At 40.1% G+C, this 19,330-nt stretch overlaps 1 long non-coding RNA gene across 1 annotated transcript in view; it reads left to right on the plus strand.

Moving 5' to 3' along the window:
• Positions 1-17,811, plus strand: part of LOC140915364 (uncharacterized) — a 43,147-nt gene extending 25,336 nt beyond the window's left edge. Inside the window, exons 2-3 of the long non-coding RNA XR_012160141.1 lie at positions 11,839-11,872; positions 17,738-17,811. This is a non-coding gene — a long non-coding RNA (uncharacterized lncRNA). The remainder of the gene's footprint in view (positions 1-11,838; positions 11,873-17,737) is intronic.
• The last annotated feature ends 1,519 nt before the right edge of the window (positions 17,812-19,330 follow it).

Below are 19,330 nucleotides of genomic sequence, written 5' to 3' on the forward strand. Positions count from 1 at the left end.
ATGGTACTTGCTACATTCTGAGGTTTTGATCCTGCAAACACACTTGTGACTGAGACTACAATGGAACTACGCATGTGTATAAAGTTTAGCATGTGCCTAAGTGTTTGTGGGATTGGGACCTGAACTATCAAAATCTTTCCTCTGGATGTAGTGAATTGAAGATAATTTCAATAAAAGAAAATACATTAAATTAATAGACCCTGTGCTGTGAATGAATATAGTGAAAAATCACAGGCTAGCTCTTTTACAGAAATGTAAAGAAAAGAGATTAAGTTGTGTCTGAGGACTGGTGATGGGTTATGAACATTTTCACCTACTGTCACCTCTTTAAATCTAGTCCACTTCAGTAGTGAACATAATTTGTTTTTATTTAGCTATTTATTGTTCTATATCAAATTAGTTAGTGGTGTCAAATGGTTAGCTTCCTACTCTTCTAGTCCAACCACTTGAGGGGAAGATTAGTCCTCCCTGTGATTTGCTACCTTGGGGCAGGACGATGGGGCAGCCAAAATCTTGTAACTCCAAGTGTTTGCTAGTACCTACACCCCAAACTTGATTACAGTCAGTCAGTCTCCATATAATGAATGGAATTAGAGCAGCTTTTTCTGCTTTTGAGGAACAAAAGTATAAAATCTTTGAAGAAGCATCTTGGTTAATTTTTTAATTTCCTTTAACCTTGTTCCTGATATTAGTTCTAGTTTATATTTCCTGGTTATGCAGGGCTCTTTCATAACCTGCTCTGTTGTTCCTTTTTAGTCCTCTTTTCAACATCCGTATGTTTAATGCTCTACAAGGGCTTACACACCATACTTTATTGGCTCCCTGAGTAAATCCCAGAGCATCATGACCGATGACCAGATTGTAACATCCTCACTCAGGCAAAACTTCCATTAAAGTCAAGGGGTCCTTTCTTGAGTAAGAATGACAGTATTTGGCTGCACATCAAGATATTTTTTTCTCTTGCTTCCGCAAGCAGAACATGAGCCTAATGGACAGAGGTCAGCCGCTCAATTTTGAAGAGAGCCTAGAATGGGCTGTTTGTTAGTTTGAATCTCTGATGAATGGAACATTGCAACTCTAATTATGAATCTTTGGGAAATGTGACCCTTCAATTAAGTGTATTAATTGTGTTGTGGACTGTCAAGAACTTTCATTATTAATGAACGCATAGGGTTAATATTAGCTCATTTCATTTTGTTGTTCATGGTATTTATCACTTGGAATATGACTTTCTAGTTAATTATACAAATCATGCAGCATTCACTTTTGATTAATGTCTGAAGTTCATACAGTCTTTGTTAAACAAACATTCATTATGTGTGGTGCATTATAAATTAATAAAGCATTCTCTTTAGCTTCATGTTGTATCTACAAATGTTTTCAATATATTGAAAATTTTCCTTATGTGGGGAAACTTCATTAGTTATGAGAAAATAAATAAATTGTGTTAGTCCTCTATGTATCATTATTTATTTATTTATTTATTTATTTTATTTATTGTGATGTCTTCATTGTGAGGAGGTGGTCAGAGTTTGTAATATCTCATTTTCAGAGGTCTATATATGGGGCCCCTTCATTGTTTCTGTGTAGCATATGGATCTTTTCATGCAGACTGTTCTGCAGGATTGCTACTATAATTTGTACTCTTGATTCTATTTATATTCTGTTCCAACAGTATTTGAGAATAGCGGTATCATTCACCATCCCTCACATTCTGAGTTGGTATTTCTCAGAGTTAACTTCTAGAGCAAAAAAACTGTAATTCTTCATCAGCCGTTAATGTCTTAAGTGTTTACGTTTTTGTACATTGGGGCTAATTATCTAATGCTGCAATAGTATTCACATTACTGCCAAACTGTTGAAAACAATGAAGGATTTCTACAGTTTCTTAATTTTGAAATATTCTGTTTCTAACCAGAACTTCAAAATATGGATATGTTTTGCTGATCATTATATTTATTTATCCATAAGCTAGACTTAAAGTGTGTGTGAGTTTGAGGATGGGGAGTAGAGTGGTCTTCCAATAAGAATTTGCCAATGCATATCAGTTTTGAACTGGTAGGATCATTCCCTATTTCTGTAGGAAAAAAGGGTAGTACAGGCACCATTCTTTCATAAACACAGTATTGCCAATCCCAGGCATTCTGTGGCCACAGGATGCGGAAGTGAAATGAAAACTGAGATTCTCAGGTAATAACATGATTCCAGCAGTTGGAGACTTTAAGAAAAAAACCCAAATCACAAGACTCAGGATAAAATAATTACAGATGGCAACATTTAACAGTCTTCTTTTGAGAAGCAGATTGTTTTTAGAACTGAACAGTGTCAATTATGTATTCGTTTTAATATATGGACTAGAGCCCATCAGGAGTTGACCAGAATCTGTCAAGATTATTTCATCTAGGATTTCTTGCAGTAATCTGATTAGAATGAGGTTCATCTCCTGTTCTCTAGATGAATTCAAACCAAGGTCTTGGAGCTGAAAGGCCAGTGACTAATTTTGAGAACAATCGCACCTATGAAATGTTCCATTATTTAAGAAACATTATTATTATTATATTATTTTATTTTGATAAATGATCTGTCAACAATGGATGAACTTAACATTTCTTTTGGTCAATAAAGAAAATATTGAGGTTACAAGCTAAACGGTACCTAAGTTAGCAAAGATACAGCATACTTCAGTGTATTCAATTCAAAAATGCCTGCTTTAACTAGTTTCAGGGTAGCTATTACAATTTTCATCCATAATATATGATCAGTTTGTAAGAATTTCCTCTACATGTGTGAAACATATTTAATGTTAACATTCTGAAATTGGAGATGTTTATAAATAATGCACTAATAGATGTGAAAGAGTGTAAATGATTCCTTTGTGTTGTACCTGTAAAACTGTTACGCTACTGATTTAAAAAATAAACAAGACCCACCATATATACTCAGAGTACTTTCATCAAAGGGGTAACATTCTTTGTCCCTCTTTATGTAAATTAAAAATCTTTAACTAGTTCTGTGTCAAAAATAAATAGTTGGAGGAGCTTGAACACAACATTTATTTTGTATGTACATTAATGGGCAACTCCATTTTTCCTGGAGGCTAGAATCCACTTTGAAATTCATGTTTGATAAATTCCCTGGCTTTCCGAGTAATTTAGCTGTCTATAGGGCTGTTGATCCTTTGAGTGTATTGCTGAACCATTGGGACTTGTGCACCACATCTGCATATCCAAGTTCAAATATATACTCAAGATGATTGGTTTAAACTTTTAAGTTGTTGATTTTATTTCTGATAGATTTGTTAGATTGCCTCCCATTTCATTTCTAAAATCTGTGCGTAATCTTCACTAAATCTGTGCCTTAGTCCTGACTAAATTCACTGGTTTCAGAGTAACAGCCGGGGGGGGGGGGGGGGGGGGCAGAGGGTGAGAAAACCTGGATTTGTGCTGGAAATGGCCCAACTTGATGATCACTTTAGATAAGCTGTTACCAGCAGGAGAGTGGGGTGGGAGGAGGTATTGTTTCATGGTCTCTGTGTATATAATGTCTTCTGCAGTTTCCACATTATGCATCCGATGAAGTGAGCTGTAGCTCACGAAAGCTCATGCTCAAATAAATTGGTTAGTCTCTAAGGTGCCACAAGTACTCCTTTTCTTTTTACTAAATTCACTGATTGAGATAGTAAAAGAGTCATTTTGTTTGCATAGTGTGAAATTATTATTTAATGTACTATAATAATCTTAAAACACAATGCAGTTTCATAGTGTATATATTGATTAGAATTTGAACTGGTCACTTGCAGCTCAGACACTATCACATCAATATGCTTCACCCACAAAATATTTAGATTCTCTTTGAAAGTATTGCCCAAGCTTCTGAGCAGTCAGGAAAGGTTTACAATTCTTGAGGGGTCAAGTTCTCATTGGGAGATAAATCAGTGGACAGTGATTCAGTTTATATTTCCTAGTTCTTACCAAGTCTTTAGACTAGGTATTGTTTTCTATGCAGTCTTTATTTAAAACATGCATATAGGGCTCATCTCCTATTGACTTTAATGGAAGATAGATTGGGCCTATAGTTCCTACTAACACTTTGCGCAAGCATGGCTCAAACAGCAGAAGCAGCAACAAGCTTTACAACCCTTTGAGAGCTCCAGTAAGAAACAGCTATCTGCAAGTTCCCACCAAATATAAGCTGTCCTGAACTGCTCTGCAACCCCTCAGTACCAAGTCACTTCTCTCCTGCCATAGGGCATGCTTCTCTTGTAAATGTTGTGCATATTTTGGCCAGGTCTGCCATATTTTCGGTGATGGGCAACTGGCCTGTTTCTTTTTTGGTCATGGTATCATTAGTTCTAATGTAGCATTACTTGTTGTCTCTCTTACTATGAGCTGCTTCAAGTATAATTTGGAACCACTTGATGAGGACAGACACATGCATGGAATTAAGTAGCAGGCCACTACTTTTATTAAACTATAACACACGGGAGGAGCTCTACCCACCCCTCACCTATACCAGGCATTTAATTGGTTCCAGTGCAGGGGTTTCAGGGCTCATCATATAACTCGGAACTCTGCTTAGGTTCCGCTCAGCCTACCCCCAGGACACAGCTCTCTATGAGTCCTAGCACCCTCACCCTGCGAGGAAGACTGAGGGTGCAGGAAGGTGGGGACCTTGGCCCAGAAGGGCCCTCAAGGCCATGAGGTCTCACCATATCCCATGATCCCAAAGCCTATCACCAAATCCCAAATCTTTTACCTCTGGGAACTGTTCATTTGATCCTTTTAACAGCCCTGGAAACTGGCCACAGGGGTGCCCTCGACTAGCTTAGTCATTCCCTCCCCAATCATGCCACCTGGTATCACAACTCCTGTTCAGCCCATTCCCCCACATCCTGTAGGTGTATGTCAGCACCTCTATTTGACAAACATATGCCATCATCTCTGAAAACTTGAGGCTGATTGTAAATGTCCCTGTGCTGTATCACTGAACCCCCTGTTTCCAGGAACATCTTGGTGACTTGCCTATTCACTTCGGTTTAAGCACCATGCAAGAAATAATCACCTTGTGGCTCCCCACCAAACCCACCTTGTGAATATTTCTAACCATATTAACCTCACTGCCAGCCATGATTGCCTAATAGAGAAAACATCCTTCTGGATTCTGTCCCTTAAGTTGACTCCTGTACAGCCCGTGATTGTTCTCCTCAAGGTGAATAACTAGGACCTGAGGTGGATCCATGCAGTTCTTCAGTGAGTGCAGAAGTGGCATAAGCTGATTCCACTGGATGCCTCTTCTGCTGATCCACTGGATGCAAACTGCTTTGGTCTTGAAGCCCAGCTGAGCTCCAGCTGCCATCCTGACTGCACTCTTATGGGCCCAATGCACTATTGAGAGCCTGCAAATCCAAATATTGCATACGCTCTGGGTAGCCTCTGAAACAAACAAGTGTATTGGGTTAATTATGTTTTACTGTTCCCAGCCATCTTCTGTGGTGTGGATGTAAGTCTTGTAACACCTTGATTGCCAGTGCCCTATTGTCTGCACCTGCCACAGGCCAAAACCCCTGCAGCCACTGACGTCACTGCCCCAATCCTGAAAGAACGAGTACCCAGGTCAGGACTGCAGGAATGGAAGATTTTGCTCTGTGCCATGCTGAATTGGTACCTTGTCAAGAAGCTTCCATCACGATGTGTGAACAGTGGGTCTGGCTGCAGACCCTGGATTTATAGTGAGACTTATTTCCTTTATGGGGCACAAGCGTGCTCATCTGCCCATTCCTTCAATCCCATTCCTTTCCTTCTGGTCTGTTTTTGAGTACCTTTTGAGTACAGAGACACTGATCCTGAAGATAGTTTCACTGCTGTTATGTTTAATGCACACTGGGACCTGTCCACAGCTGCCATAGACACCAGCTCGCTCACTCTGGAAGCACCAAGGAAGGCAACAACAAATGCCACTTTAAATGCAATGTCCTCCCTCCCACACCTGCAGACACATGGCAGAGCCTTTAATAACCTTGTCAGAATTTCTAGTGTTAGGGTAATTTGTTGTCCCTCCAGCTCCCACCCCTCCTGGACTACCTTTATAAGAGCTTCCATGTTATGAAATGCTGCGTTGGTCTGGGAAACCTGCCAACCTTCTCCAGTAGGAGAGGCCCGCTAGCTGGCCAGAAACAGTGGTGGGAACCAACCCACAATGGGTTAAGAAAACTCATATTGCACCACCTGATATGTGGGTATGGGTCCCCATGACAGAGCACTTCATTCTGTGAACTCTGAAAAGCTGGCTTTATAAGATCTCAGAGTCCATGGGGCAACCAACTCCTCAGCTAGTCCCAAAGCTGTTATAAGTCAAGGTTCCAGAGTTGTTGGGTCATCATTGTGGATCTCTGCTGACCAGTGAGGTGAGTTCCCAGAATCTGTCATCCTGAAATCAAGATAGAGCATCAGCAAAACACCATTATCCAATCACAGGACATGCACCAAATGAAAATGGATGTTAAACCTCAGGCAGTGTAAAACGAAGGCCCACACCAGCCTCATTACCCAAACAGTATTAGCTGACTCTCTGTTCACTTACGGACCATGGATTGGTGGTTTCAATGCCTGAAATGGAATTTTTGTTTTGAAAGTTTTCTCCCCAAATAGTGACTGCCAATAGTATAGGAAAAAACTGAAGGAAGGTAATGTCCCCTATAATACCCCGAGCCACCCAACTTTCTGGCCACCTCTGCACATACTGCTCTCCTTCCAAGTAAACCCCAAAACCTATGCATCTTGAGGATTCTACTTGCAACTCAATCTTGAGCAACCAGTCCAAACACCATGTTGAAACCCCATTAAACTCTTCCAGGAACCTTTCCTGCACTTCTAAGTCTTCCTTCATTTCCCTTGCCAGCCTGAGAAAGTGGTGGGGTTTTCACACTCCAGAGGAGACAGATGCCAGCTGGGCACAAAATGCCTGAACAGGAGCCACCACCAAGCATACAAAGTTTAGCTGCCCCATGACTATCTGTAGTTCCCTTTGTGTAATTTTCTTTGCCCCTTTAAGAGCCCATCTCAGTGCCCTGACCAATTTCAACTTCTCTGCAGGTAACCTAGAAATACCCCAAACTGTGTTCAGTTCAGTGCCCAAGTATGTTAAAGTATGGTCAGGATCTTCTGTTTTGTCCATGGTGAGGGGAACCCTAAGGCACTTAGCGAGATTCCAAAATGCCTGATGCATGTACTCGCAGTTGCCTGTCCCCTGTCTTCCTGCAAATAAGAAGTCATCAACATAGTGGACTGTGTGATGCAGGCCAGTCTCACGCACAGTCACCCACTCCAACATGGAACTGAATCTTTCAAAAATAGCACATGACACTGAGCATGCCATAGGCATGGCTTTATGAAAATAGTAGTTTAAACTGAAACCCAAGCAAGTTACAGAGTAACAGCCGTGTTAGTCTGTATTCGCAAAAAGAAAAGGAGTACTTGTGGCACCTTAGAGACTAACCAATTTATCTGAGCATGAGCTTTCGTGAGCTACAGCTCACTTCATCGGATGCATACCGTGGAAACTGCAGCAGACTTTATATATACACAGAGAATATGAAACAATACCCCCTCCCACCCCACTGTCCTGCTGGTAATAGCTTATCTAAAGTGATCATCAGGTGGGCCATTTCCAGCACAAATCCAGGTTTTCTCACCCTCCACCCCCACACACAAATTCACTCTCCTGCTGGTGATAGCCCATCCAAAGCGACAACTCTTTACACAATGTGCATGATAATCAAGTTGGGCTATTTCCTGCACAAATCCAGGTTTTCTCACATCCCCCCACCCCCATACACACACAAACTCACTCTCCTGCTGGTAATAGCTCATCCAAACTGACCACTCTCCAAGTTTAAATCCAAGTTAAACCAGAACATCTGGTGGGGGGGTAGGAAAAAACAAGAGGAAACAGGCTACCTTGCATAATGACTTAGCCACTCCCAGTCTCTATTTAAGCCTAAATTAATAGTATCCAATTTGCAAATGAATTCCAATTCAGCAGTTTCTCACTGGAGTCTGGATTTGAAGTTTGTTTGTTTTAAGATAGCGACCTTCATGTCTGTGATTGCGTGACCAGAGAGATTGAAGTGTTCTCCGACTGGTTTATGAATGTTATAATTCTTGACATCTGATTTGTGTCCATTTATTCTTTTACGTAGAGACTGTCCAGTTTGACCAATGAACATGGCAGAGGGGCATTGCTGGCACATGATGGCATATATCACATTGGTGGATGTGCAGGTGAACGAGCCTCTGATAGTGTGGCTGATGTTATTAGGCCCTGTGATGGTGTCCCCTGAATAGATATGTGGGCACAATTGGCAACGGGCTTTGTTGCAAGGATAAGTTCCTGGGTTAGTGGTTCTGTTGTGTGGGATGTGGTTGTTGGTGAGTATTTGCTTCAGGTTGCGGGGCTGTCTGTAGGCAAGGACTGGCCTGTCTCCCAAGATTTGTGAGAGTGTTGGGTCATCCTTTAGGATAGGTTGTAGATCCTTAATAATGCGTTGGAGGGGTTTTAGTTGGGGACTGAAGGTGACGGCTAGTGGCGTTCTGTTATTTTCTTTGTTAGGCCTGTCCTGTAGTAGGTAACTTCTGGGAACTCTTCTGGCTCTATCAATCTGTTTCTTTACTTCTGCAGGTGGGTATTGTAGTTGTAAGAAAGCTTGACAGAGATCTTGTAGGTGTTGTCTCTGTCTGAGGGGTTGGAGCAAATGCGGTTGTATCGCAGAGCTTGGCTGTAGACGATGGATCGTGTGGTGTGGTCAGGGTGAAAGCTGGAGGCATGCAGGTAGGAATAGCGGTCAGTAGGTTTCTGGTATAGGGTGGTGTTTATGTGACCATTGTTTACAAGCTTTCACCCTGACCACACCACACGATCCATCGTCTACAGCCAAGCTCTGCGATACAACCGCATTTGCTCCAACCCCTCAGACAGAGACAAACACCTACAAGATCTCTGTCAAGCTTTCTTACAACTACAATACCCACCTGCAGAAGTAAAGAAACAGATTGATAGAGCCAGAAGAGTTCCCAGAAGTTACCTACTGCAGGACAGGCCTAACAAAGAAAATAACAGAACGCCACTAGCCGTCACCTTCAGCCCCCAACTAAAACCCCTCCAACACATTATTAAGGATCTACAACCTATCCTAAAGGATGACCCAACACTCTCACAAATCTTGGGAGACAGGCCAGTCCTTGCCTACAGACAGCCCCACCACCTGAAGCAAATACTCACCAACAACCACATACCACACAACAGAACCACTAACCCAGGAACTTATCCTTGCAACAAAGCCCGTTGCCAATTGTGCCCACATATCTATTCAGGGGACACCATCACAGGGCCTAATAACATCAGCCACACTATCAGAGGCTCGTTCACCTGCACATCCACCAATGTGATATATGCCATCATGTGCCAGCAATGCCCCTCTGCCATGTACATTGGTCAAACTGGACAGTCTCTACGTAAAAGAATAAATGGACACAAATCAGATGTCAAGAATTATAACATTCATAAACCAGTCGGAGAACACTTCAATCTCTCTGGTCACGCAATCACAGACATGAAGGTCGCTATCTTAAAACAAACAAACTTCAAATCCAGACTCCAGTGAGAAACTGCTGAATTGGAATTCATTTGCAAATTGGATACTATTAATTTAGGCTTAAATAGAGACTGGGAGTGGCTAAGTCATTATGCAAGGTAGCCTGTTTCCTCTTGTTTTTTCCTACCCCCCCACCAGATGTTCTGGTTTAACTTGGATTTAAACTTGGAGAGTGGTCAGTTTGGATGAGCTATTACCAGCAGGAGAATGAGTTTGTGTGTGTATGGGGGTGAGGGGGATGTGAGAAAACCTGGATTTGTGCAGGAAATAGCCCAACTTGATTATCATGCACATTGTGTAAAGAGTTGTCACTTTGGATGGGCTATCACCAGCAGGAGAGTGAATTTGTGTGTGGGGGGGGTGGAGGGTGAGAAAACCTGGATTTGTGCTGGAAATGGCCCACCTGATGATCACTTTAGATAAGCTATTACCAGCAGGACAGTGGGGTGGGAGGAGGTATTGTTTCATATTCTCTGTGTATATATAAAGTCTGCTGCAGTTTCCACGGTATGCATCCGATGAAGTGAGCTGTAGCTCACGAAAGCTCATGCTCAAATAAATTGGTTAGTCTCTAAGGTGCCACAAGTACTCCTTTTCTTTTTGCGAATACAGACTAACACGGCTGTTACTCTGAAACCTGTCATTGGTTTTTATGTTCATGTTCTGAAAATGTGGTTTTGGCATTGGCAACCTGCTGTCTGTGAATGCCAGCTGGGCGGGGTGATAAGGAGCCATATTCTCCAACCAAAGTTCATGGTCTGTTTTATTTTAGGGTAAATCAGGCTCCTCTGCCACCTCCTGTCTAAATTAACTGTCATACCTTGACCATGCAACCCACCCGCCATATGTATCATAAGCCCCCGCTATTAAATCCTGAACAAGAAAATAGACCTCTCGGGGCTCCTCAAATAAATTACACTCACATAAAGGTGAAAGGCTACAGACCACTTCTCAAGAGTTTGAGGCACCTTAGGTCCGTGGGGTTAGTCCTCTTTTTTGGCCTTTTTTCCCCCTTCCTCTCTCTGCTCTTCCCTGAACAGAAAGGTACATAAATCCACAAATTCCCCCATCCAAATGTTTTCCTTAACCTCTTTAGACAGATGATTCCCGAATGGGTGATTAGATCCTTCATAAACTCTAGGGGCATTAGCCAACATTTCTCCTGCCTGTGTTCCATTAGGAACGTGGCCACCCGGTGACAGGGTCCCTTCCTCATTGCTCTGTATTCCTTTGTGGGATATCAGATCCACCCCGAACCCGTGACAGCATTACCCCCTCAATTGAGAGGGGCCCACACTTGTCAGGCAGACTTCCCAAACTATGGGCCACCAATGCCAATGATTTTGCCAGGTCATCCCATATCCCTTGAGGGGTTTGTCAGAGGGAGGAGTGACCTGGGCCGCCATTCTTCATAAACTGGATTCTTGGCTGCTTATGGGAGTGAGGCTCACCAGCTCCTTGTTGTTCTTGCCCACCCTCGTTGTCCTCAGACTCAGATCCCTAATCCATCCCATGGACCTCCTGTATTAGAGGTTCAGGATCCGATCTTCTGACTCACCACTATCCACAAAGTGAACTGTTCCTGCCAGGGTCCTGGATCCTACCCAGCTGCTCCCCTCATCTTGTGACTCTCATTCTGCATTGGTTGCAGACCATTGGTCCTCTTCCAATCTCCATTACTTTGAAGACTGCATATTGACAGCTGCTACTACTGCTGGAAACTGGCAAGTAATACTATGCTGCTGGAACAGAGCCAAAAGAGGCTCCACATGGCCCCATTCCAGTTTAAATCCAATCACCATCCCAGCCCCAGCTGGCCAATGGGTGCCAGAGATTCCTGGGGAAGGAGTTACATGTCCCTCAGCAATTGTCTCCCTTCCTTGCTGCTGGGACAGTCTCCTTTCTCTGCCACCCCCATCAGCCATTGGGGGCAGGTGGGTGGCATTTTACTTCTATTCTGAAGTGAGTTGAAATTTATTCAGTTTTTAAGAACAAAAATTCTAATTTATGTAGCATTTATTATTTTATTTTTGCAATTAGCTGTTTTACATTCAAATACTTCTACAAAAGAATTCCTTGGCTTGGGGTAGGTATAATGTTAGGTGCCTTTTCTTTAACTAGATGTATATGTATACATTAACAATGCAGAGTTTACTCTTAGTTTAATTTTATCTTCTTGTTTCCCTTAGCCTGAATGTCCAGAAGAGTTGAACATCTGAGCAGGTATATAATATAGTACTTTTCACGTATGCAGTGTTGTTGTAGCTATGTTCATTCCAGAGTATTGAAGAGACAATATCTTATAAAAGATATTACCTCACCCATCTCATCTCATAATACTTTTCAGTAACTTTTTCTGGCATCTTGTCATTTCAACAATTTATAAACTTCTCTTCCTCCTACTTTTTGGTGTTTCTTATAAGGAAATTATTCTAAATTATCCTTCTGTGTGGTCTCTCAAGGTAAGACCCAGTAATTTCCTTGTTTTATCTTATAAAATCAATTTGACCAGTAGTTCCAGGATTCAAATTTACAGTCTCTAGGGCCACATTTTAATAGAGAATTTTGCTCATGTTAAAGCTTAACTCTGGTGTAACATTCTGATTCTACCACCAAGGTTTAACCAACCAAATTTGTTAGCAGAAGAATAAAAGTATTAGGAAAATTAAATCTCTGTTTTTGTGCCATGTATATACAGTACACTGGCCCCCTTTTAACAATGTTACTTTATATCCCTTTGAAGTTTTATGGATCAAAATGCAGATAAATGTTGGGAGAAGGGAAAAAGTAAACAATATGGGGAAAAAGAATACCCAGCTCATATTTTATATTTTCCTTCATATAAATTAAAACTGGCTCAAAAGTATTGTCAAAATGTATATTGTCTAAATCACCTTGACCTATATTACTTTACTGATATAAATTTACAAATTTGGGCCCCAGTTCACCAATTTACTTAAGCACATGTGTAACTTTAAAACCATGAGTAATCCCACATATGTGGGCCCTTTGAAATTAATGGGATCAGGCACTCACTTAATGCTTTGTATGTGCCTAAGTATCTTGCTGAATCAGAGCCTTGGTTCTGTAACTTGGAATATTTGGAATATATAATCCGTTTATTCATTATTCCTACTGTTCAGTATTTACCATTATAATTTGTTCTGAGAGCTCCAAATACATGTCATTTTTTGGGGAGGATGGTGGAAAATTTTTCGTCCAAACTTTTTTGCAGTGAGAATTTTTTTTTTTTGACAAAACAAATTTTTTTTAAAAGTTTCTGCTTTTTATGAACATTTTAAATTTTTTATGGAAAAACAGAAAAACAGAATATACCAACCCCAAAAGACTTCTATTCTGTGGGCTGGATTTCTTAGTGGGACTTCATCTCTCATGATGCATCATTGCCATGCTACTGCACTTCCCCGCAACAGGAGGGGAGAACTTGGTGCACTGTGGGAGATTAGCATATAGAGGAGAATAGGAGGATGAGGCACCCAAACAACAACAGCCTTGGGGCGCATTGGTATTTTTTTAGAATTGAAATATATCGGTTTGAAATTTTCACTGAAAAATCAAAATTTTCCCAGAAAATACTACATTTTCTCTGTAATGAACAAAAATATCGGTTAAAGATAATATCTCAATAATTTCAAACTGCAGGCCCCACCTTGCAATTACATACTACTGGGTGTAGTATTTACTAACGGATTGTAGTGTCATTGCCTTCATGTTTCTGACACTCCAACCTTGGCTGGTTGTCATGTATTGAACTAAAGGCAATTCCAGGGTGTAGGCAATTTGAAGGTTGAAGAGACGGGGTGTTGTTTTCTGTGGTGGGATTATTTTATCTGCTGATGTGTATATATGTAATATGTTACAAAACACAGGGTTGTTACCATTTTATGATTTTATAAATAAGAAATAAATGAATAAATCCTGCTTCAATTGACATCAATGGGGAAATTCTCATGGACTTCAGTGGGAGAAGTCATAAGTCTTAATAGCATTTGTACAAAGCATTGTAGGCTGGGAGATATTAAAAAAAAGTAGCCACAAATAAACATTTTGGTTAGTGCATCTCCCCACTGCCCACATCAACCAAATCACAAAGAATCCTGAAAAAAAGAGAATAAATGTGTGGCAAAGCTGGCACTAGTGTTCTGAACTGGTCCTTCCCGGCTTCCCACAGCAGTTCCTGAGATAGAAAAACAATAAACTGCATAGTGAAATAGCAGCACTGCTTCCCTCCTAATGGGCTTGCAGGCTCCCTGCTCTGTGTCCTTCCCCAAACACCTCAGGTGATGGGCAGTCATTTCCTGATTATCATGGTTCCCATCCTTCCCTCTTTCCCCCTTTGTGACTGAAGCTGAGAGTCCACAGTAATAACCACAATTGTTTCAGGAGGTACTTGGGGATGGGGAACTGTGGTGATGGTGGTGACTAGAGTTAACAGCCTTTTTCTTTTAATGCATTCTCCCATGTTACACATCTCTTTTAAAAACCAGATGGTGCCTTAAGGTTTCCAGGGAACATGTTTTGTGTTTATCATCATATCTGAATGTCATATTGCAAGGGCTCTATGCCCAGCAGTTCTAAGGCACACAGGCCCTTACTAACCTGCCTAATGGTTCCTCCAGTAGTTGAGGGGATGTACATAGGTGCACCACTCTGGGGCATACATGCTTCCATGTATCTTCATGACTGGGTGATTTCAAAATCAGACTGTGCAACAGACTGTGTATGTACAGGCCCTAGCAGCCTTGCCGCCATCTGTAACTTTAACATATGCTAATGATAATCACCATATGCAAATCAATATTGGGCATGTAAATACATCCAGTACCAAGTAAACCTGGCAACTGTACTATTCTGGGACAAACTGGCTGCTAGTGGTGATGATGGGGTTTATGGAGGTGGGAGTACTTTTTATTATTTTTGTCTGTGGAGTTTTTGGAATGGAATATTAGTGTCATGAGCCATGGATAGAAGAGGAAATCTCTGTCTCCAGTTAATGAAAATTTACCCTGGTAAGTCCAATCTTATTGTTAATGTACACATGGAATTGGTCAAGAAAGACATATAGATCACATTGGCCTTGCTGATGTCCGTGGTTTCTTTCTGTCTGTCTCTCTTGGCCAACTGCAGTTTGAATATATTCCCTGCCTTATGTGTTACCTATTATTTGGGACTGGAGTGACTGACTCAGGAGCAGGAAGAAGTCTAAATAGAGACCTCTTTTCTAGGATTTCCTGGCTTGTAACTGCCAAATCCACATCTAGATTGTGTCCCTAAGTGAAGTTTTCTTTTGTGGGTATGAAGACAGGCTCTGTCTCAGTGGACCTGCCTATTACTTCACGCATTTGGTCTTCCAGCTCATGGAATCGTTTTAAATTCTTTGCTTTCTCGACTGAAAATCATATATGTATGCACTTCTGGATGTATACCCACACAAATTCTTCCCAGTTGCCCAATGTATTTTATTTATTTATTTAGTGAGTGTGTGTATGTGTATGCGCCAGCCAATCATGTGTTCTAGATGCACTATTAAGTCTAGTAATCCATAGATTTTAATTCAACACTAAATACCTCTGCAGAGTTCTCCATCAAATCTATCTGATCATTGATATGTGCAACCATATTTAAAACCTAGATAGATTCTTCTTACTCTCAAAGCCTCCTGGGTTCTTCTGGGAATCTCTCTAATTTCACATGAGCAATACTTGTACTTCTTCAGACCTCTCTCTCCCAATTCCCCAGAGTAATTCTGGACATCTTTCTTACATCCCCGACATTTTCGATCATTCACCTTTTCCACACCACTCAGAGCTTCTTGCTCAGGGACTCTATCTGTGCTTGGTCATTTCAACCAGATCCCTCTAGTCCCTTTATGTCACTCTCTTTCTCTTTCTCTGGGGTCCCTATTGAATCTTTCCTTAAAGTGTGTTTTGCCCTTTGAAGCTTTTCAGCTTCCATCAGCACCTTCAGTGATTTCTTTAAGCTTTCCCATGGGTCATCTGAAGCACACTTTCTGTCTGTCTCTCTGTTCCAGTCTCTCTCTCTCCTTCCATTGTTGCAGTCAGCCCAAGTTAGCTTTAGTCAATTTTTGTTTCATCCTGTAGTCAGTATTACATAAATAGTGGAAGTTTGTCCTTGCCCCTGGTGATTGATGGTGAGATATATTTGTACATATCGATTGAGATAAAAAATTAGTAGTTTGCAATAGGAAAGGCAAATTAGTCATCAGAAGGTAGGTGCTTGGAGTATTTTAAGAGTTCCTTGATTAATTCTCATGATGTGGGTTCTTTTGACAGTAAATTTTATGTGCTGAGATGTGGGAGGATGAAGCAGTAGTATTGGGTTATTGCAAATTTTACTTTTACTCTTCCCTGATTTATTTTGCCTACTCTCTTTGTGATAAGACACAGAAGGGCTAAAAATGATTTCTTTTTCAGATAACAACTACACCTTTCTAGACCTGAATCCAATGCCAAAGACAAAGGCTTAGGCTTTGGGTGTAAAAATAATTTCTTAGTAACATTGAAATTAATGTTTAAATGTCAGCCTCTTAAAAATAGTCTTGGCACTATCTAATAAAAAATCTGTTTCTCTCAGATATTACCTCATATTATTATTTCTATTATCAATCAGGAGGAGGAAAAGCAAATTTTATGATATACTGTTTGTTAACAAAATCTTTACCCTATCTATTTTACATATTCTTCTCATTAGCTGTATAAAAGTCACTTTAAATAAAAAGCATCATAAGAGGCCAAGTGTACTCTGCCTCCTTTTTTAAGGCTTCTTGCTTTCCGAAAGATTTTATGTCTATGTTTGTTTTCAGTTATTACAAAGTATAATAGACTTCTTGCCATTAAAATTGTTTTATATTTTGCACTTTTAATTTTCCCAAAAATAATTTAGATAGAAATTGCAATTACTTTTTACTGAACACAATTGCTACACTACTCTCCCAGCTTTAAAAATAAACTTTAATAATTTGCAGGCCTTTCTCATGAAAGGCAATTTTACTTATAACTTGAATATAGAAGGGGAAAAATAGATATATGGGATCTCCAGTTTTAAACTGATAAAAAATTAGGTATGTGCTGTTACATATTAGCACAAAGAAGCTGCAAATAAAACCTGTTTTAGTTCATGGGCTTAAAGCAGGGCTGATTTTATAGCTTTGAAACATTTATTGTATGTATTTTCTTATTGATTGAAGGACATTTGTAAATGAATTACATTGAATGTAACTGCAAACTCTAGGACAGAAAGAAAAGTAAATTGATATTTCTTGGCAATCAGGACAATAGTAAGTTCTCCTAACAATTTTGATCGTTGCTAAGGCTGTGAAAGGTTGTTTAGGGTTCAAAAAAATGTTTGGCTTTCTGTCTTGAAATTGGCAGGTTTCCATGTAAACATCTATCGAACTTGAATCAGAACAGTAAACATATATCAAATAATGTCATTACTTACTTTTGCGTTTTGGATACGAATTTTATTGACTGTCGAAAGTGGAATGTCTTTGATTTTAATGTTCTGAAATATTTTTGAATGCAGTGCCATGCAGAATGTTATAAACACATAGAGTAATTTTACCAACTTTCCATATAATGTGCTCTTGGCCACAGTTTTGCTTGCCACAAGATGGAGCTCTAAAAATAAAGGTTTTTGGCAATGAGAAATAGCTCCCTTTATAAAAAGGTTGGTGGATAGTTGATGATCTTGCTGAAAATGTTTTGTACACAAGCTGACATACATTATATGGATGATTTTCAAAAAGAGTAAAAGGTAACATTCTGGAAAGCATATGAATGGATGGGGGTAGGTAGGCAGATGATGTGTGAATGCAGTTATGGGAAAATAGAAAATCTGTAGTTGTAGAATCACCACATGTTAATGTTAACTGCTATCATCAGCATGAAACATCAAGAGGTATTTTGTCAAATACTGGCACATTCATTGGTTAAGCCACTGATGTCCACAGATGACATTCATTAGAATGGATTTCCCAAGAAATGCCGTGCCAGGGTCTTGATGTTAGTGATTCATACTCAGTGTTCCAACTCACATTTTTTATAGGAATGTCTTCAATCTGCAGTAGCATCAGAAGATTAGTGAACATTTTGCTGCACTTCAGAAAGTAAAGTAAAAGCGTAAGTACTGAGCAGAAAAAGCAGAACACAGTATAAATGTTGCTAAGCAACATGCCTAGGACAAAGTTGACATCAACCTTAGAAGGAAGCAGATTCACCCCCAACAACAATGGGAATAGACACTGCTAAGAAAAGGCAGTGCTTCTCGTAGTTGTCATATAGGCTTCTCCAGAAGAGAAGGCTTGTCTGTTGCCCACCTTTAAGGAAAAGGATAGAGAGTATGTCATAATTAATATCTCAGATCCTTAGGTGTACATTTTAAAAGCAGTGCTTAGATACATGGCTCTCATTAACTCTCAGATCTCATAGCACAGTGCTAAACATATACCCCTTAATGCAGCTTTGAAAACCTATTGTGAGCATTTTCCAGTGAAGGCACCAGATGTAGTCACCCACTCTCTGCCATGATGATGAGGATGATGACATTAAACTCAGGATATTTTACTCACTTGTCAAAAAATAATTACTTACCCCAGAAGAGCTGAAAATTTAGAAAGGCTGGCTAGTTTCTATGGAGGCTCTCATAATAATTTCATGCTAGTCATGTAAGGAACTGATGATCAATGTATTTGTTTTTAGTCACCATAACAAGAATGGCTAGGCAGATCAGTAATTCTATTGCATATGGCTCCAAGACTGAAGAGAGGATGGTTGTATGATAATGTTTTAATGGTAGAAAGAACCAGCTGACTAAATTGTGATGACAAATGTAAAGTGTGATATAACTATGTGTGGTACAAGGAAGATACTTTTATTTTGTTGTGACAGAGATAATCTATCACACAAATGGTCATTTTCCTTAGTTCTTCTGACTGATCATCCAATACCAGCTGATCTTAAAAGATAATAGTTGAAAGTCATTTCCTTCCATCTTCCAAGATCTTACGCTGCAGGGGAAGATGCTGTATGAGAGGCAAGAATATAAGAGTCCTTCCCCTGGTGACATTCTATTCTATTCTATTCTGGTCCTCATCATGGTAGTTTCTGAACTTGTCACCATTATTAATTTCACTCAGGACTGTGTAAATGCGGCAGATAATTTTCATGACTCAAAGAGGACATGCACTTCACTGGGCTCTGAAACTGGGATATCTTATGCAAGCCCAAACTAAAGGGTGAGGTTAGGGTGAACCAAATCATGAAGGAAGTCTTCACAATTATGTTTAACAGGAGTAAATTGGGAGCCAGATTTTAGAAACATTTAGGCACATAATTGTGTGCCTAATTTGTGCATGGATTTGCCAGAGTTGCACCTGCAAATTGCAGAGAAGTGACCTCAACTGGCCATTTGAGTGTGCTCTTACCTGATTTGTGTGTGAAGTTATGATAACTATGACCACAAATTAGGCGCACAATTCCATACGTAAAGATTTTGAAAATGTAACCCCTATTTCTTCCACAGAGATTTCATAATAAGTGCATGTTATTTTTATTTGTTATGTCTATATACTTACAAACTTGCATTCTATTATTTTTAACATTGTTTTAAACTTTACACTAAGTGCAGTCAATTTTTGTT

Source organism: Lepidochelys kempii, chromosome 7, assembly GCF_965140265.1.
Source record: "Lepidochelys kempii isolate rLepKem1 chromosome 7, rLepKem1.hap2, whole genome shotgun sequence".
In the NCBI taxonomy this organism is placed as follows: domain Eukaryota; kingdom Metazoa; phylum Chordata; order Testudines; family Cheloniidae; genus Lepidochelys; species Lepidochelys kempii.